The 21932-nt window shown below is 37.9% G+C and overlaps 1 non-coding gene across 1 annotated transcript; it reads left to right on the top strand.

The window, feature by feature from the left end:
• The first annotated feature begins 14587 nt into the window (after positions 1-14587).
• Positions 14588-14694, top strand: LOC113919008. The gene has a single exon (XR_003518754.1). It is a non-coding gene; the product is annotated as a U6 spliceosomal RNA (small nuclear RNA).
• The last annotated feature ends 7238 nt before the right edge of the window (positions 14695-21932 follow it).

The following is a 21932-nucleotide window of genomic DNA, read 5'->3' as shown; positions in this document are numbered from 1 at the left end:
AAGAAGAAAGAGAGAGAGGGGCAGAAGGTATATTGGAGCAAATTATAGTAGAGAACTTCCCTAATGTGGGGAAGGAAACAGTCATCAAAATCCAGGAGGCACAGAGAACCCCTCTCAAAATCAATAAAAATAGGTCAACACCCCAACATCTAATAGTAAAATTTACAAGCCTCAAAGACAAAGAGAAAATCCTGAAAGCAGCTCGGGAGAAGAGATATGTAACCTACAATGGTAGAAACATTAGATTGGCAACAGACCTATCCACAGAGACCTGGCAGGCCAGAAAGGACTGGCATGATATCTTCAGAGCACTAAACGAGAAAAATATGCAGCCAAGAATACTATATCCAGCTAGGCTGTCATTGAAAATAGATGGAGAGATAAAAAGCTTCCAGGACAAACAAGAACTAAAGGAATTTGCAAACACGAAACCAGCCCTACAAGAAATAGTGAAAGGGGTCCTCTAAGCAAAGAGTGAGCCTAAAAGCAGCATAGATCAGAAAGGAACACAGACAATATACAGTCACAATCACCTTACAGGCAATACAATGGCACTAAATTCATATCTTTCAATAGTTACCCTGAATGTAAATGGGCTAAATGTCCCAATCAAAAGACACAGGCTATCAGATTGGATTAAAAAACAAGACCCATCAATATGCTGTCTGCAAGAGACTCATTTTAGACCCAAAGACACCCCCAGATTGAAAGTGAGGGGGTGGAAAACCATTTACCATGCTAATGGACACCAAAAGAAAGCTGGGGTGGCAATCCTTATATCAGACAAATTAGATTTTAAACCAAAGACTATAATAAGAGATGAGGAAGGATACTATATCCTACCTAAAGGGTCTATCCAACAAGAAGATCTAACAATTGTAAATATCTATGCCCCTAACATGGGAGCAGCCAATTACATAAGGCAATTAATAACAAAAGCAAAGAAACACATTGACAACAATACAATAATAGTGGGGGACTTTAACACCCCCCTGACTGAAATGGACAGATCATCTAAGCAAAAGATCAACAAGGAAATAAAAACTTTAAATGACACACTGGACCAAATGGACTTCACAGACATATTCAGAACATTCCATCCCAAAGCAACAGAATACACATTCTTCTCTAGTGCCCATGGAACATTCTCCAGAATTGATCACATCCTAGGTCACAAATCAGGTCTCAACTGGTACCAAAAGATTGGGATTATTCCCTGCATATTTTCAGACCACAATGCTTTGAAACTAGAACTCAATCACAAGAGGAAAGTCAGAAAGAACTCAAATACATGGAGGCTAAAGAGCATCCTACTAAAGAATGAATGGGTCAACCAGGAAATTAAAGAAGAATTAAAAAAAATTCATGGAAACCAATGAAAATGAAAACACAACTGTTCAAAATCTTTGGGATGCAGCAAAGGCAGTCCTAAGAGGAAAGTATATAGCAATACAAGCCTTTCTCAAGAAACAAGAAAGGTCTCAAATACACAACCTAACCCTACACCTAAAGGAGCTAGAGAAAGAACAGCACATAAAGCCTAAACCCAGCAGGAGAAGAGAAATAATAAAGATCAGAGCAGAAATCAATGAAATAGAAACAAAAAGAACAGTAGAACGGATCAACAAAACTAGGAGCTGGTTCTTTGAAAGAATTAACAAGATCGATGAACCCCTGGCCAGACTTATCAAAAAGAAAAGAGAAATGACCCAAATCAACAAAATCATGAATGAAAGAGGAGAGATCACAACCAACACCAAAGAAATACAAACAATTATAAGAACATATTATGAGCAACTCTATGCCAGCAAATTAGATAACCTGGAAGAAATGGGTGCATTCCTAGAGATGTATCAACTACCAAAATTGAACCAGGAAGAAATAGAAAACCTGAACAGACCTATAACCACTAAGGAAATTGAAGCAGTCATCAAAAATCTCCCAAGAAACAAAAGCCCAGGGCCAGATGGCTTCCCAGGGGAATTCTACCAAACATTTAAAGAAGAATTAAATACCTATTCTGCTGAAACTGTTCCAAAAAATAGAAATGGAAGGAAAACTTCCAAACTCGTTTTATGAGGCCACCATTACCTTGATCCCAAAACCAGACAAAGACCCCATCAAAAAGGAGAATTACAGACCAATATCCTTGATGAACATGGATGCAAAAATTCTCACCAAAATACTAGACAATAGAATCCAACAGTACATTAAAAGGATTATTCACCATGACCAAGTGGGATTTATCCCTGGGTTGCAAGGTTGGTTCAACATCCGCAAATCAATCAACGTGATACAATACATTAACAAAAGAAAGAACAAGAATCATATGATCCTCTCAATAGATGCAGAAAAAGCATTTGACAAAGTACAGCATCCTTTCTTGATCAAAACTCTTCAGAGTATAGGGATAGAGGGTACATACCTCAATAGCATAAAAGCCATCTATGAAAAACCTACAGTGAATATCATTCTCAATGGGGAAAAGCCGAGAGCTTTTCCCCTAAGGTCAGGAACACGGCAGGGATGTCCACTCTCACCACTGCTATTCAACATAGTATTAGAAGTCCTAGCCACAGCAATCAGACAACAAAAAGAAATCAAAGACATCCAAATCGGCAAAGAAGAAGTCAAACTCTCACTCTTTGCAGATGATATGATACTGTATGTGGAAAACCCAAAAGACTCCACCCCAAAACTGCTAGAACTCATACAGGAATTCAGTAAAGAAGCAGGATATAAAATCAATGCACAGAAATCAGTGGCATTCCTATACACCAACAACAAGACAGAAGAGAGACAAATCAAGGAGTCGATCCCATTTACAATTGCACCCAAAACCATAAGATACCTAGGAATAAATTTAACCAAAGAGGCAAAGGATCTGTACTCAGAAAACTATAAAATACTCATGAAAGAAATTGAAGAAGACACAAAGAAATGGAAAAACATTCCATGCTCATGGATTGGAAGAACAAACATTGTGAAGATGTCAATGCTACCTAGAGCAATCTACACATTCAATGCAATCCCCATCAAAATACCATCCACTTTTTTCAAAGAAATGGAACAAATAATCCTAGAATTTGTATGGAACCAGAAGAGACCCCGAATAGCCAGAGGAATCTTGAAAAAGAAAAGCAAAGCTGGCGGCATCACAATTCCGGACTTCCAGCTCTATTACAAAGCTGTCATCATCAAGACAGCATGGTACTGGCACAAAAATAGACACATAGATCAATGGAAACAGAATAGAGAGCTCAGAAATGGACCCTCAACTCTATGGTCAACTCATCTTTGACAAAGCAGGAAAGAATGTCCAGTGGAAAAAAGACAGTCTCTTCAACAAATGGTGTTGGGAAAATTGGACAGCCATATGCAGAAGAATGAAACTGGACCATTTCCTTACACCACACACAAAAATAGACTCCAAATGGTTGAAAGACCTAAATGTGAGACAGGAGTCCATCAAAATCCTAAAGGAGAACACAGGTAGCAACCTCTTCGACCTCAGCCGCAGCAACTTCTTCCTAGAAACATCGCCAAAGGCACAGGAAGCCAGGGCAAAAAGGTGCTATTGGGATTTCATCAAGATAAAAGGCTTTTGCACAGCAAAAGAAACAGTCCACAAAACCAAAAGACAACCAACAGAATGGGAGAAAATATTTGCAAATGACATATCAGGTAAAGGGCTAGTATCCAAAATCTATAAAGAACTTATCAAACTCAACACCCAAAGAACAAATAATCCAATCAAGAAATGGGCAGAAGACATGAACAGACATTTTTCCAAAGAAGGCATCCAAATGGCCAACAGACACATGAAAAAGTGTTCAACATCGCTCGGCATCAGGGAAATCCAAATCAAAACCTCAATGAGATACCACCTCACACCAGTCAGAATGGCTAAAATTAACAAGTCAGGAAACGACAGATGTTGGCGGGGATGCGGAGAAAGGGGAACCCTCCTACACTGTGGGTGGGAATGCAAGCTTGTGCAAACACTCTGGAAAACAGTATTGAGGTTCCTCAAACAGTTGAAAGTAGAGCTGCCATATGATCCAGCAATTGCACTATTGGGTATTTACCCCAAAGATACAAATGTAGGCATCCGAAGGGGTACGTGCACCCCAATGTTTATAGCAGCAATGTCCACAATAGCCAAACTGTGGAAAGAGCCAAGATGTCCATCGACAGATGAATGGATAAAGAAATGGTGGTATATATATGCAATGGAATATTATGCAGCCATCAAAAGGAATGAGATCTTGCCATTTGCAACAACGTGGGTGGAACTGGAGGTGTTATGCTGAATGAAATATGTCAATCAGAGAAAGTCATGTATCATATGACCTCACTGATATGAGGAATTCTTAATCTCAGGAAACAAACTGAGGGTTGCTGGAGTGGTAGGGGGTGGGAGGGATGGGGTGGCTGGGTGATGGACATTGGGGAGGGTATGTGCTATGGCGAGCACTGTGAATTGTGCAAGACTGTTGAATCACAGATCTGTACTTCTGAAACAAATAATGCAATATATATTAAGAAAAAAAAAGAAGAAGAAGATAGCAAGAGGGGAAGAATGAAGGGGAGTAAGTCAGAGGGGGAGACAAACCATGAGAGACGATGGACTCTGAAAAACAAACTGAGGGTTCTAGAGGGGAGGGGGGTGCGGGGATGGCTTAGCCTGGTGATGGGTATTAAAGAGGGCACATTCTGCATGGAGCACTGGGTGTTATGCACAAACAATGAATCATGGAACACTACATCAAAAACTAATGATGTAATGTAAGGTGATTAACATAATAAAAAATTAAAGAAAAAAAAAGAAATCACAATCTGTATTTTAGGCATCCTCACTCCTGCTGCATTGGTCATTGTTTCTAGGCTTGTTGAGAGCACAGAGCTAGGAAATACCTAAATATTTTTAAAGAGAAAATATGAGTTCATAATATTTTAAATTTAAGATTACAGTGTTTTTGCTTTTATATTTGATTTTATATTTATATTTTCTACAACTGTAAAAAATATTAGTTCTTAATGGCATAAGCATCATTACTTATTTTCTTTGTCATAGGTTGTATACAATAGTTTCAGAATAACATAACCAATTTTATCACTAGCAATATGACTACTGAAAAACTTTTAAGATTTTTTTACATTTCATGTATTTATGTTAGTCCTCAGTATATATCTGACCAAATATATCTGAGCCAAATAAAATTATTGTGTTTCCAGTTCATTTGAAATAACTCTTCTCTATGTGATTATTCCATCAATTCATTGCATAGATTGATTTGTTTCATTTTGCTTCACATGTTTTGGGATTTCTTTTTTATAATAAGATCTTAGGTTTTAATTATGTAAAACATTTGTATGTTTCCAAAGAAATCTACCAAATAAGGTATAGTCAAAGAAGTCAATCATCTATTTCCATCTCTCTTATAGTTTCTTCTCTCTCCCTAGTTGTAGCCATTTAAAAACTTTCCTGCCTTGGCCTTCTGTTTAAAAAAAGAATTAGCAAAAACATACATGCCTTTGTATCCTCCCTGCTTTTAAAAGCATAGTATACATACTTGTCTTCAACTTGCGTTTTCACTTGTCTGTATACTCTGGAGATCACTTTTATAAGAGTATATAAAAATAGCCCTATTTCCTTTATAGTTGTATGGTACTTCAGTGAATGGATATATCATGGTTTATTCAACGAGAATGCTTTTGATGGATGTTTGGATTATTTCCATTGTGTTTAATGTTTAACAATTAGCTCTCCTCTGGGGAAAAAAGCTTTGATTTGAAGTATTTTCAAATTTCTGTGTGGTGTAAATATTCCCGCCATGGCTGATTTCAAGCTACTAACATCATGTCACTGGATTTGAAGTTGGGAAGTGACGTATAGCACACCATTATGTAGAATTTCCACCATTTAGATATAATACATCTAAAACTCTCAAGAGACAGATAATAATACAATATAGTAATTAGAGAGTAGTTAAGTGAGCCTGGGTGGCTCAGTTAGCTGGGTGACTGACTGTTGATTTCAGCTCAGGTCTGATCTCAGGTCGTGGGGTTGGGCCCCACATGCGGTTCCGTGCTCAGTGGGGACTCTGCTTGAGATTCTCTCTCTCCCTCTCCCTCTTCCCCTCCCCCACAACTCTCTATCTAAATAAATACATTTATAAAAAAGAAAAAAATGAGTGATTAAATAAGGCTGGGGTTTATTCAGGAAGACTTTTTAAATTTATTTTTTTATTTTAAATTATTTTTTAATTTTTAAAAAAGACAATTTTTATTTATTTATTTATTTGAGAGAGAGAGAGAGAGTAATGGGAGTGGGAGAGGAGCAGAAGGAGAGGGACAGGCAGACTCCTGGTTGAGCACAGTATCCAATGAGGGGCCTGATCTCACAACCCTGAGATCATGACCTGAGCCAAAATCAAGAGTTGGACACTTAAGCAACTGAGCCATCCAGCACCCCAATTTATTTTTTTATTGGGTAAGTTCCATGCCCAGCATGGAGCCCAGCACAGGGCTTGAACTCACCATCCTGAGATCAAGACCTGAGCAGAGATCAAGAGTTGGACACCTAATCAACTGAGCCACCCAGGTGCCTGTATTGAGGAAGATTTCTAAAAGCAGGTGATGAATGTGACCTCATGGAAAGAAGAATGTGTGCAAAGGCCAGTAGGCAAGAAATTGCAAGGTTTTCCTGGCAATAGGAAGCAAGTGGGAGAGGTAATAAGTGGAGAAGCAGCAGCTAAATAGAGCCAGAGGTTGAGAAAAATTTAAGCTCCAGTTTTTGAGGCTTCCAGAATATTAAATTCCAAAACAGAACTACAAAATTATGGTATATTTCAAAGACATCTGTTTGGGGCACCTGGGTGGCTCAGTTGTTAAGCATCTGCCTTCGGCTCAGGTCAGGATCCCAGGACCCTGGGATCGAACCCCACATTGGGCTCCCTGCTCTGCGGGAAGCCTACTTTTCCCTCTCCCACTCCCCCTGCTTGTGTTCCTTCTCTCGCTGTGTCTCTCTGTCTTATGATGCATGTCTCTTTTTAACTTGTTAGAGTATCCCTAGCAAGGACTGTGCCAATGGTAGTGTTTTAGTCCAAAGATTAGCAGATTGAAGACCCAGGAGAGGCAATAGTGCAGATGAAGTTGAAAGGCAGTCTGTTCAGGCCTTCAACTGATTTGGTGAGGCTCACCCACATTATGGAGGGCAAACTGTTTTACATAGAGTTCTCCAATCTAAATGTTAATCTCATCCAAAAACATCTTCCAAATTGACATATAAAATTAACCATCATAACCTGAATAAAGATATATTGAATTCCTAACCCCCCAGTACCTCAGAATGTGACTTTATTTGCAACTAGGATCTCTACAGAGTTAATCAAGTTAAAGTGAGATCATTAGGGTGGGCCTTATTCCAGTATGATGGGTGTCCTTATCAAAAGGAGAAATTTGGACACAGACATGCACAGAGGGAAGACAGAGAGAGAATGCTACTTACAAACCAAGGAATGCCTACACTTCCGGAGCTAGTAGAGGCATGGGACAGATTCTCCCTCACAGCCTTCTAAAGGAATCAACTCTGCTGACACCTTGGATTTCAGACTTCTAGCCTCCAAAACTGTGAAACAATAAATTTCTGTTGTTTAAGCCACCCAGTTTGTGGTACTTTGTTATGGCAGCCCCAAACCTAAATACAGAGTATATGTATGACCCCAGTTAGAGATAAAATCCTAAATTTGGGGCCCTTTACCATAAAGTGGACACTTGGACCAAATATTTCTAGGCCAATTCACTAAAAAGTCAGTTTTCCAAAACCTGCAAGAACAGTTTAATGACAACCATTTCACCATAGTAAAGGGGCAAGACTAAGACTTTGGAAATATCCTCAATAGTTCATCAAACTGGCCTACATTCATCCCTTCAAACTCAACCATCAGTAGACTCCAGTAGCTGCACATCTTAAAGCTTACATCTCAAAAAATAAGTGTGGTCATTTATGGGCATGGCTGGCCTGTGGTAGCTCTAACCTACATTAGTGTATAGACCCTCAAACACTGGAGTGATTGTTGGATTCAAGGTACTTGCCAAATAGTTTAAATAGAATTTTGGGAAGGAAGATTCTACTTAGCAAATTAAACATTCTCCTTAAAATGAAAAAATAATTCTGCTAACAGTATGGTCCTATCTTTGGATCTAGGTTCTACAGATGTTTAAAGTTGTAAAATTCTGTGTCTTGTGGTTCCTAACTGAGAGGCCTTGTCGTATAGTGGATATGGTTATCAGTGAGCCTGACACTTTCAATGCTCACTAAATATTGTTGAAAGAATAAAAGTCACAAATCTTGGAGTCAGACTAGATTTCAACTCCAGATCTACTTTCTAGCTGTTAGACCGAGAGATTCTCAAGTGTCTCTCTCTCTGTAAAACGAGGGGGAGAAACCTGCCAACTTTTTCTTTCTTCTGTTATTGTTCACAAGAAATGCCTTCCTTCGGTAACCAGATAAAAATTGATGTGATTTAAAAAAAAATAATTCCTGCTTTGTTTACTTCACAAAAATGGTGTGAAGATCAATGTGACAGTAAATATGAATGTACTTGACAAAATATAAAGTAATATATGGATGTAATGTGTTACTATCCTGCTAAAAGCATCAACATTTTTGAAACAAATCTCAGATTCAGTATTGTGAATGTATGTGTATGCTCCCTTAAAGGCTTTAGGTAAGAAAATGATTCTAGTACCTGTTTGTAATTTGTGTGTTTATCTATGCACATGTATATTTTTAAGCCTAAGATTGTAATTTACTTAAGTTTAAAGTATAACTTCTCTTCAGTTAAATAAAGTTCCTCTCGAGCATATTATTACAGGTCCGTAAACTGATATCGGAAATCCAAAAATATTTTTAGAAAACAAAAGCATTTTTGTAACTGATTTTTAGTAAAATTTGACTTAAACTATTTATAGTTATTTATTGCACTTAATGTGAATATTCATATATTTCATTGCAGAAAAAATATTTCGTTCTTTCTCTTACAAAGAGCTTAAGAAGGCCAGACCAATAAAGATGGGAAAATTAAAAAATAGTATAAATGAAGTATTTAAGCTGCATATATTCAAGAGCTAAAACATTTGGTACCAATAATAAGTCTATGTGTTATTAGACAATAAATAAAATAACCATAGACTCTAGTTCTACTACCTTCTAGAAAGGTAAGAACAGTCTTATTGAATGATTCATGGTATGTTTAAATTCAACACAGTCCTTCTAACAGAAAAAGTACAGTTTCTGAAATGAATTCTAATTTTTCCTGAACAAAGAAAAGTAATGCTGATTCTTCAGAACTTTTCTTTCATCAAAGTCAAATCACCATATAACAAAAGCTCTGTGTTCTGGATGCTTATGAGACTTTATTAGTGTTCCATGTATTGGCTTCCAGAGGTGTAGGATCATTGTCAGTCTTAAGAAATAGATGTTTTTAGCAGCAATGTCCACAAGCCAAGATGTCCATCAACAGATGAATGGATAAAGAAGATGTGATACACACACACACACACACACACACACACACACACACACACACACACACAAAGGAATATTATGCAGCCATCAAAAAAACTGAAATCTTGCCATTTGCAATGACGTGGATGGAACTGGAGGGTATTATCCTAAGCGAAATAAGTCAATCAGAGAAAGACATATATCATATGATCTCACTGATATGAGGAATTCTTAATCTCAGGAAACAAACTGAGGGTTGCTGGAGTGGTGGGGGGTGGGAGGGATGGGGTGGCTGGGTGATAGACATTGGGGAGGGTATGTGCTATGGTGAGCGCTGTGAATTGTGTAAGACTGTTGAATCACAGACCTGTACCTCTGAAGCAAATAATACATTATATGTTAAAAAAAAAAAAGAAGATAGTAGGAAGGGAAAAATGAAGGGGGGAAATCGGAGGGGGAGATGAACCATGAGAGACGATGGACTCTGAGAAACAAACTGAGGGTTCTAGAGGGGAGGGGGGCAGGAGGATGGGTTAGCCTGGTGATGGGTATTAAAGAGGGCACGTATTGGATGGAGCACTGGGTGTTATACGCAAACAATGAAACATGGAACCCTACATCAAAAACTAATGATATAATATATGGTGATTAACATAACATAATAAAATAAAATTTAAAACAAGAAAAAAAAAGAAATAGAGAATTTGATTTCCAGATTTGGGCTTCAACTTAGACTAAGACTCATGTAGAGTTCTTGACCTCAATATCTTCTCAGCTATCTTTCAAGGCTCTGGCTTATTCCATCCTATTTTTATGAGATGCAGCTTTCCAAACCTTGCTTCTGGTGTTTCAGGGCAAGGTCAGAGGACCCTGCCTTAATGTTAGAAGTGCAGGCATTAGGACCCTCAGCAGAATGCTGCCAGTCTCCACAAAGATTTGCTATTTTCCCTTGGAAATAAAGTAATATTTAAGCCTCAGGCTAAAGATGTGAGCTCTCAGTCCCTCATTTAAAAATCTAAGGGGCACCTGGGTGGCACGGTCTGTTAAGTGGCCAACTCTTAGTTTCGGCTCAGGTGGCGATCTCAGGGTCATGAGATGGAGCCCTGCCTCCAGCTCAGCGCTCAGCAGGGAGTCTGCTTGAGATTCTCTCTCCCTTTCTGTCTCTGCCCCTCCTGCGCGTGCTCTCTTTAAAAGAAAAAAAAAAAATCCAAAATACCTTGAATTTTCAATCCATCTGTCCTTTCATAAGGTCTCTCTGGAACATGTAATTTATAAAAGAAAGGAATATTTTTCTTCAATAAATACTGTACTGCTATTAGAAGACCTAATAAAAAGCATTTCCACTGAGTGAATAGCCATTGTAGGACACTGATTAGGAGCAAGAAGTTTAGATTATGAAGGACTGGATTCAAATCCCAGTTCTGCCACACCTACCTACTCTGTGACTTTGGGCAAGTCACTCAACATCCTAGCCTCAGTTCTCCCATCTGTAAAATGGAGGCAATAATAATACCTATAGTAATAGATTATTGTGAGTAATAAATGTAAAATATTTAGCAAATTTCTGGACATTATATGTAAGAACTCAAGAAATGTTAACTTCTCACCATTATTAGTAGTGAATAAAGCTATAGTATGCCAATAACTTTAGCTTGCAAAATACTCCATTGTTTGACCCTCTTTCATTTCTGTCCACTTCAGTGGCTGCCACATGCCTCGTGTTCTGTCCCCTTCCCAGGCACATATCTGCAGAAGCACATCTTTCAAAGTACATGAGAGTTGTGGGAAAGCCTCATGCTTCATTTATTCAAATGTTACTGGCCAATGTGACCGTGACCTAGAGTGTTGTCACGACTGTGCAGCTCTCAGAGCTCGGGTTTAAAGGCCCATTAAATACACTTCTGTTGAGTCATTTTACTTGAAAAATTGCTTTTTCCACGTCCAAAGTAGAGAGACCTGACAGGGCCTGCCCGACTGCCACCCTTTTAAAACCCTATTCCCATATATCAATGGGGAATAATAGAAACAAGGTTTGTGGGCATTCCAATTTTTGTTACACTGATCACACTGGCTTTTCAAGACATGAGTATGAAGTTTATGGACTGGCCCTCACGTTCTTTCCATTTTCTAGAACATAACATATCCTCTAAAGCAAAAACTTATTTCTCTGCTTCTCTTGTTGACTAGTATGTGCCAGGCACGTAAAATATTTTTTATTAAGGTATAATTTAAATACAGTAATATTCTCCCTGCAAGTTTTGACAAAAGCACACAAGTACACCACAATTCAATTGTGGAACAGTTCTATCACTCCAAATATTTCCCTGTGCTTCTTAAGATCACCTCCTTCTGTGACCCCAGCTCCTGGAAGACACTGATCTGCTTTCTGTTCCTACAGTTTAGTCACTTTTCACATATATTGTGAATATTACCTAAAATCTGCAATAACAATATACTATTCTTGTGGCAGAGACAGAATTGACTGAATATTTTTGTTTATTTCAATATTTATTTATTTATTTTATTTGCCGTAGGTGATAATTCCATATCCATTAGCTTTCTCATCAACACAGAGCCTTATAACAAAGTGTCTGGGAACAAAAAAAACAAAACAGCTGCTATCAAGTCATATGATTAGTTTCATGGTTTCCCTCTAATTAAAGTTTCTTTATTAAAGGGAGGAGATTTTTTTTTCTGATATCATATTCCTCCTTCTCAATATGTGAACTTTTATTATTCAGTTTCCATAACATCAAACCATTAACTGTTTACCTTTCTCTGACCATTGAACTTCAGCCATGAATGGGAAAGAGGAAGCAGTCAAACATGAATTCTATGATAATATTTTCAAGCTCATGCCAGACTCCCCTCAAGGACATCTTCTCTCTGGAAGAATTGAGTCGGGATTCATTCATGCAAATGAGTTCGGGACTGTATTTATCTTGATTTGTCCAAGTTGGTTTTTTGAAAGCTAAAGTCCTGACCTTTTATCTCTCGTTGTGAACAGCCACAATAAGATGGGAACAAAGAGAACATGGAATTTCCCAAAGTTAGAAGGGTCCTTTGATTGCTTTGCTGTGACTGGAGCTCAGCCAAGCTTTAAAAATTCAGATTTTTGTGTGGGAACAAGGGCGACTGGCTGGCTTAGTCGGTAGAGCATGCAACTCTTAATCTCGGGGTCATTAGTTCAAGCCCCACACTGGGTGTAGAGCATACTTAAAAAAAAAAAAAGATTCTGTATCAAAACAGTGGTGTTATGTGCCTGTGAATTGAGCAATCATATTAAACCAGCATCACAGAATAAGGAGAAGCTTCTTAACAATCTACATAGCTATTTTATTTTAATTTTTTAATTTTTTAAATTTTTTAAAGATTTTGTTTATTTATTTGACAGAGAGAGACATAGTGAGAGCAGGAACACAAGCAGGGGGAGTGGGAGAGGGAGAAGCAGGCCTCCCACAGAGCACGGAGCCCAACGTGGGACTCGATCCCAGGACCTTGGGATTATGACCTGAGCCGAAGGCAGACGCTTAACGACTGAGCCACCCAGGCACCCTGGCTATTTTATTTTTAAATAGTACTTATCATTTGTGATTATAAAAGTAATTCTTATTATTATAGAAAACTTATTTGGAGATTTGATTATCCATAATATAACTGCTACCTGCCCTAAAAAATAAATAAAGCTATTATACAAGATATGAAGATATGGCACAAATTCCTTTTTACTAAAACTCATTCATTTTTTTTTTTTAGGTTTTATTTATTTATTTGACAGAGAGAGTCACAGTGAGAGAGGGAACACAGCAGGGGGAGTGGAGAGGGGGACGTAGGCTTCCCGTGGAGCAGGGAGTCCGATGCAGGGCTCGATCCCAGGACTCGATCCCAGGACTCTGGGATCATGACCTGAGCTGGAGGCAGACGCTTGACGCCATCCAGAAGCCCCTAAAACTCATTTATTCTTAAAGAGACCCTTGCTCAGAACCAATTTACCCTTATATTAGATAGTGGTGAAGAGGCAGTACCTAAAACACTGAGAGAGAGGAATCCCCTCTGACCAGGAGAAATGTGGTCCAAGACCAAGGGGGCAAATATCCACTGCATTTTTATCTCTCTGTTCTCCTGCTGCTTGGTACTGGATGCAGGGATAGTCATGGGAGGTGCATGGGAGATTATGGAAACTAAAGTCCTAGCTTTCTGGACAGAGGACCAGAAGGACTTCAGGGAGCTGGAAATGTCACAGCAACTGTGAGAAGAAGGGAGCTCAAAAGAATGAGCCCATAAAGTGTGTGAGTACACCCATAAAGTGGTGTACCAAATCCTGGGTTCATGTATGGGCTCTGATGCATTGATCTGACTCTACACAGTATCAAAGGCTTTGAGAACTGAACAATGCAGTAGACCATTGATCAGGTTCTCGACTGGCCATTGGGTGGTGCACATATGGGACAGTTTCGAATAACACTGGAAAAGCTTTGAAAACTGAACTGACATTGGAACCACAATTCACAGAATGCAGATCAAAACTTGCAACCTGAATATCAACATTCTCTTGAGAATTTAAGGTAGACCCAAGTCTCATATATAATATTCAGAATTTCCAGATTAAAATCTAAAATTACTCAGCACACAAAGAAGCAAGAAAATTTTAACTTACAAGGGAGAAGGCAAACAATAGATGCCAACATGACATATATGCTGGAATTATTAAAGACTTTCAAGTAGGTATGATAACAATACTCCAAGAAGTGAAATAAATGGAAATCTAAAGAGTCTTGGCAAGAAATGGAATATCCCCAATGAAGAACCAAATGAAAACTTTAGAACTAAAAAAATACAATGACTGAAAATTTGAAAAATTCACTGGATGCATTCAATAGCAAAATGAGGATGACAAATTGTTCCGTTAAAATATCCATTCTGAACAACAATTTAAAAAAAGGTTGAAAGATAAACAGAGCTTCAGGAATTTATAGGGTAACACCAAAAGCTCTAACTTCAATGTTATAAGAATCCCAGAAAGAGAACTGAAAGAATGTGGTACAGAAAAACGTTCAAAGAATTAATGGTTGGGTACTATCCGTGGTAGCACATATACTAAAATTGGAACAATACAGAGAAGATTACCATGGCCCCTGTGCAAGGATGACATGCAAAATCATGAAGCATTTCATATTTTTAGAAATGGAAAGACATTCTATGCTTATGGATTGGAAGAATAAATATTGTTAAAATGTTTATACTACCCAAAGCAATCTACACATTTAATCCAATCCCTATCTAAAAAACCAACAGCATTTTTCATAGAACTTGAACAAACAATCCTAAAATTTGTATGGAACCACAAAAGATCCTGAATACCCAAAGCAATCTTGAAAAAGAAAAGCAAAGCTGGAGGCATAACAATTACAGACTTAAAGTTATATTACAAAATAGTAATCAAAACAGTATGGTGGTGGCACAAAAATAGATACATTGATCAATGGAACACAATAGAAAATCCAGAAATAAGCCCACAATTATATGGTCAATTAATCTTTGACAAAGGATGCAAGAATAATCAAAAGGAAAAAGTCTCTTCAATAAATAGTGTTGGGAAAACTGGACAGCAGCAGCAAAAGAATGAAACTGGACCACTTTCTTACACCATACACAAAAATAAATTCAAAATGGATTAAAGACCTAAGTGTGAGACCTGAAACCATAAAAATCCTAGAAGAGAGCATAGGCAGTAATTTCTCCAACATACACCACAGCAACTTTTCTCTATATAGGTCCCCTGAGGCAAGGGATTCAAAAGCAAAAATAAACTATTGGGACTACATCAAAATAAAAAGCTTCTGCATGGTGAAGGAAATAATCAAGAAAACTAAAAGGCAACCTATGGAATGGGAGAAGATATGTGCAAGTAACATATCTGATAAAGGTTTAGCATTCAAAATATATAAAGACCTTATACAACTCAACACCCAAAAAACAAATAATCCAGTTAAAAAGTGGACAGAAGACATGAACAGACAATTCTCCAAAGAAGACAGCCAGATGACCAATAGACACATGAAAAGTGCTCATCATGAGTTATCATCAGGGAAATGCAAATCAAAACCACAATGAGACATCACCTCACATCTGTCAGAATGACTAAAATCAACAACAAAGAAACAACAGGTGTTGGCGAGGATGTTGAGAAAAAGGAACCCTTGTGCACTGTCGGTGGGAATGCAAACTGGAGCAGCCACTGTGGAAAACAGTATGGAGGTTCCTCAAAAAGTTCAAAATAGAACTACCTTATGATTCAGCAATGGCACTACTAGGTATTTACCCAAAGAATACAAAAACACTAATTCAAAGGAATATATGCACCCCTATGTTTATAGTAGCATAATCTGCAATAGCCAAGATATGGAAATAGCCCAAGTGTCCATTGATTGATGAATGGATAAAGAACACACACACACACACACACACACACACACACACAATGGACTATTAGCCATAAAAAAGAATGAAATCTTGCCATTTGCAATGACATGGATGGAGCTAGAGAGTATAATGCTAAGGGAAATAAGTAAGCCAGAGAAAGACAAATACCATGATTTCACTCATATGTGGAATTTAAGAAACAAAACAAATGAGCAAAGGGAAAAAAGAGAGAGACACACAAACCAAGAAACAGACTCTTAACTATAGAAAACTTATGGTTATCAGAGGGGAGGTGGGAGTAGGGAATGGGTGAAATAGGTGATGGTAATTAATGAGAGCACTTATCATGATGAGCACCAGGTGATTAAAATAAAAACTTGAGCGGTGCCTGGCTGGCTCAGTCAGAAGAGCATGTGACTCTTGATCTCAGGGTTATGAGTCTGAGCCCCACATTGGGTGTAGAGATTACTTAAATAGATAATTTTTTTTTAATTCTTAAAAAAAAACTTGAAAAAAAAAAACCCCGAGCCCCCCAAAGAATTAAGGGCTGGAAAATCCCCAAATTTGGTGAAACATATAGATATATATTCAAGCTTAGTGAACCATAAACAGGATTTATTCAAAGAAATCCACATCCAAGGGCATGAAATTGAAGCTACAAAAAACAGGAGTGCTTGAGTGGTTAGTTGGTTAAGCATCTGACTTTGGCTCGGGTCATGATCTCAGGATCCTGGGGGATAGAGCCCAGCATTGAGCTCCATGCTCAGCAAGGAGTCTGCTTGTCCCTCTGCCTATCTCCCTGCTCATGCTCTCTCTCTCTCTCTCTCAAATAAATAAAATCTTAAAAGATAAAGGAAAAATGAGTTGAATAAATGAGGATTTCTCATCAAAAACACTGAGGCCAGAAGGAAGGAAATTGCCACAGCATTTTTAAGAAAGATTTTATTTATTTATTTAACAGAGAAAGAGAGAGTAGCAGAGGGAGAAGGAGAAGCAGAATCCCCACCGAGCAGGGAGCCCGATGTGGGGCTTGATCCCAGGACCCCAGAATCATGACTTGAGCCAAAGGCAGATGCCTAACCAACTGAGCCACCCAGGCGCCCCTGCCACAACATTTTTTTTTCTTTTTTATTAACATACGATGTATTATTTGTTTCAGGGGTACAGGTCTGTGATTCATCAGTCTTACACAATTCACAGCACTCACCATAGCACATACCCTCCCCAATGTCCATCTCCCAGCCACCTCATCCCTCCCACCCCCCTCCACTCCAGCAACCCTCAGTGAGTCTCTTATGATTTGTCTCCCTCTCTGGTTTCATCTTGTTTCATTTTTCCCTCTCTTCCCCTATGATCCTCTGCCTTATTTCTCAAATTCCTCACACCAGTGAGATCATAAGATAATTGTCTTTCTCTGATTGACTTATTTCACTTAGCATAATACCTTCTAGTTCCATCCATGTCATTGCAAATGGCAAGATTTCATTTTTTGATGGCTGCATAATATTCCATTGTATATATACACAACATCTTTATCCATTCATCTGTCGATGGACATCTGAACTCTTTTCATAGTTTGGCTATTGTGGACATTGCTGCTATAAACACTGGGGTGTAAGGAAATGGTCCAGTTTCATTCTTCTGCATGTGGCTGTCCAATTTTCCCAACACCATTTGTTGAAGAGACTCTTTTTTCCATTGGACAGTCTTTCCTGCTTTGTCAAAGATTAGTTGACCATAGAGTTGAGGGTCCATTTCTGGGCTCTCGATTCTGTTCCATTGATCTATGTGTCTGTTTTTGTGCCAGGACCATACTGTCTTGATGATGACAGCTTTGTAACAGCTTGAAGTCTGGAATTGTGATGCCACCAGCTTTGCTTTTCTTTTTCAACATTACTGTGTCTATTCGGGGTCTTTTCTAGTTCCATACACATTTTAGGATTATTTGTTCCATTTCTTTGAAAAAAGTGGATGGTATTTTGATAGGGATTGTGTTGAATGTGTAGATTGCTCTAGGTAGCATAGACATTTTCACACTATTTGTTCTTCCAATCCATGAGCATGGAACGTTTTTCCATTTCTTTGTGTCTTCCTCAATTTCTTTCATCAGTATTTTATAGTTTTCTGAGTACAGATCCTTTGCCTCTTTGGTTAGATTTATTCCTAGGTATCTTATGGTTTTGGGTGCAATTGTAAATGGGATTGACTCCTTAATTTCTCTTTCTTCTGTCTTGTTGTTGGTGTATAGGAATGCCACTGATTTCTGTGCATTGATTTTATATCCTGCCACTTTACTGAATTCCTGTATGAGTTCTAGCAGTTTTGAGGTAGAGTCTTTTGGGTTTTCCACATAAAGGATCATATCATCTGCAAAGAGTGAGAGTTTGACTTCTTCTTTGCCAATTTGGATGCCTTTGATTTCTTTTTGTTGTCTGATTGCTGAGGCTAGGACTTCAAGTACTATGTTGAATAGCAGTGGTGATAGTGGACATCCCTGCTGTGTTCCTGACCTTAAGGGAAAAGCTTTCAGTTTTTCCCCATTGAGAATGATATTCACTGTGGGTTTTTCATAGATGGCTTTTATGACATTTAGGTATGTACCCTGTATCCCTACACTGTGAAGAGTTTTAATCAAGAAAGGATGCTGTACTTTGTCATATGCTTTTTCTGCATCTATTGAGAGTATCATATGCTTCTTGTTCTTTCTTTTATTAATGTATCACATTGATTGATTTGTGGATGTTGAACCAACCTTGCAGCCCAGGAATAAATCCCACTTGGCTGTGGTGAATAATCCTTTTAATATACTGTTGGATCCTATTCTGCCACAACATTTTTAAAGTGCTGAAAGAAGATAATCCAGAAGTCTATGTCCAGCAAAAATTTATTTCAATTAATAATGGTGAAATAAAGACATTCTTGATAAAGGAAAACTAAAGGAATTCATCACCAGCAACCTGCTTTAGAAGAAACAATAGATGAGTTCTCCAGATAGAAGAGAAATAACACCAGAGGGGAACCTGGAACTGGAATGGTAAAAATGTGGGTAAATATAATAGACTATTCTCCTGAAGTTCTTTAAAATATATTTGGCTGTGTGCCTGGGCAGTGCAATTGGTTAGGCACCTGACTCTTGGTTTTAACTCAGGTTGTGAACTTGGGGTTGTGGGATTGAGCCCTGCATTGGCTCTGTGCTCAGTGTGGAGTCTGCTTGGGATTCTCTCTCCCTCTCTCTTTGCCCCTCCCACTCTTGCTCTCTCTCTCTCTCAAATAAATAAATAAAATCTCTCTCTCTCTCTCTCTCTCTCTCTCTCTATATATATATATATATATATATATATATGGCAGTTGAAAGCAAAAGTTATGGGATGCATGCGTGGCTCAGTTGGTTAAGCGTCTGCCTTTGGCTCTGGTCATGATCCCAGGGTCCTGGGATGGAGTCCCACATAGGGCTCCTTGCTCAGCGGGGAGCCTCCTTCTCCCCTTGCCTGCAGCTCCCCCTGCTTGTTCTCTCTCTCTCTGACAAACAAATAAATAAAATCTTTTTTTTTTAAAGCAGAAATTATAACATCGTTTAGTGGGGTATGTATATCTAAAATACATATGCCAACTGCAACATAAAGAGGGAGGACTAAAAGGACCTATATTTTGATTAGGTTTCTCCATTCCACTTGAAGTGGTAAAATAATCTTAAATAGATTGTGAAAACTTAAGTATGCATATTATAATCCGTAAAGAAGCCAGTAAAAATTTATAGAGATATATAATCTTAAAACTCAGTAGGTACATTAAAATGGAGTACAAAAATTTCAAATAATCCAAAAGTGGAAACAGAGGAACAAAATATATAGAGAACAAACGTATCACAAATAGTAAAATGATAAACCCATAATTGCAGTAAAAGTAAATGATCTTTTTAAAAAAAAATTTTATTTATTTCTTTTAGAGAACAGGAGAGAACACCAGCAGGGGGAGGGGAGGGGGTAGGACAGAGGGAGAAGCAGACTCCCTGCTGAGCAGGGAGCCTGATGCAGGGCACGATCTCAGGACCCTGGGATCATGACCTGAGCTGAAGGCAAATGTTTAACTGACTGAGTTACCCAGGCACCCCTAAATGTAAATGATCTAAACAAATTAAAAGACAGAAGTTGTCAGAATGGATAAAAAAACACTATGTGGTCCTCCAAGAAATTCACTTAAAAGATTTTATTTTATTTATTTTGAGAGAGAAAGAGAGAGAGAGAGAGAGAGAGAGCACAAGCAGGGGGGAGGGGCAGAAGGAGAAGGGAGAAGAAATTTACTTTAAATTTAACAGTATAGTAGATTAAAACCACAAAGATAGAAAAAGATATACAATACAGACACTATTCAAAAGAAAGCTGAGTGGCTGGATTACAATCAGACAAAGTAGACTTCAGAACAAGGAAAATAACCAGGAATAATGAGGGACTTTACATAAGGATAAAAGGGTTAATTTATGGAAGTCATAATAATCCTAAATGTGTATGCACCTAACAACAGAGCTCCAAAATACATTAAGGAAAAGATGATAGAACTAGAAAATAAAAATTATAGTTGGAGTCTTAAGACTCCTCCATCAGTAATTGGTAGAACAAGTAAAGAGCAAATTAACAAAGATGTAGAACTGGAAAACACCATAACCAACTGGATTTAATTAACATTTATAGAAAACTCCACCCAACATCAATAGAATATATATTTTCTTCAAGTGCACCAAGAACATTGACTAAAACAATATTCTGGGTCATAAAACAAGACTTAGAAAATTATATTAATTGAAATCATACAAGGTATGTTCTCTGAATATAATGGAATTAAACTAAAAGAAATCTAGTAATCCTGAGTCTTAACCCATAGTGATAGAGTTTAGCAGATAAGAGCTTGGATTCTGGTTTCAAATAGAAGCAGATCTAAATTTTGACTCTGCTACTTACATGTTTTGGAAACTTGGACAATTAACTTATGCTTTCTTTACTTTTTTAATTTTCTAATTTATAAAATAGGCTTAATAATGATCTCCACCTTATAATATTGTCAAGAATAAATTAATAATGCGTTTATACAAAGTGTATAAGGCAGTTTCATCATCTATATGTGTTCAATAAACCTAGGCCCCTCTTATGAGGAGGAAGGAGCCAGAGTATTGATAACAAAAGGTGGTAGTAGCTGTTGGTTTTAAAATAACAAAACATGTGACAAATTTCTTGCCATTAATCCAGCATAACATATTTTAACATTTTACTTGAATATCACCCATTTGTCATTGTGGAGACATTTTTATTATGGGTTACACTGGGCACTGATTCACATTCTAGAGACCAAACTTTGCCCAGCACTGGTGGACTGTATTTTCTAAGATGGATTCATACAACTGCCCCTTGACCACCCCCTCGTGATTGGTTAATTTTGTTGATGAAAATGGGAACTAGGATTGGGAGAGGATTCATTCATTTAAAAAATTATTATTCAGCACCTACCTTGTAACAAGCACAATGTAGGTAAGGGCTAAAGAGCACCAGAACTGAGGGTCTAAAGTGGAAGCAGATACAACAAATTCTAATTAAGTAAACAATTATAATAAAAATCATTGGACTATTGATAGACAAAGAATACCTCAAGTTCAATTTTCTTTTGCAATTGCTTTTCCATTATTCATCCTGGTAAGTGTTACGAGTAGAAAATAGTATATCAAAAACATTTTCCTGGGCTGGTGAATAATGGGCAGGGTGGGGAAGGGAAACACCCTTCAGATCTGTCCTAGTATGTTCATAATGGTGTCACAGACCCAAAGAAGATTAGAACACATGGTTATAAGCTCGCCACCCGGGTCATCTTTCAAATTCAGAGATGCCAAAAGATTTCAAGATTCCAAAATTAGGATCGCCTTGGATTCTCTAAGGGAATATGTTTACCAGTATTGCCAATATGATATTATGAGTATTTGTCAAAAGTTGACCGGACGGAAGGACTCTCT

This window comes from Zalophus californianus, chromosome 1, assembly GCF_009762305.2.
Source record: "Zalophus californianus isolate mZalCal1 chromosome 1, mZalCal1.pri.v2, whole genome shotgun sequence".
In the NCBI taxonomy this organism is placed as follows: Eukaryota; Metazoa; Chordata; class Mammalia; order Carnivora; family Otariidae; genus Zalophus; species Zalophus californianus.
Note: the sequence above shows the minus strand (reverse complement) of the source record. Positions and strands in the feature narration are given on the sequence as shown.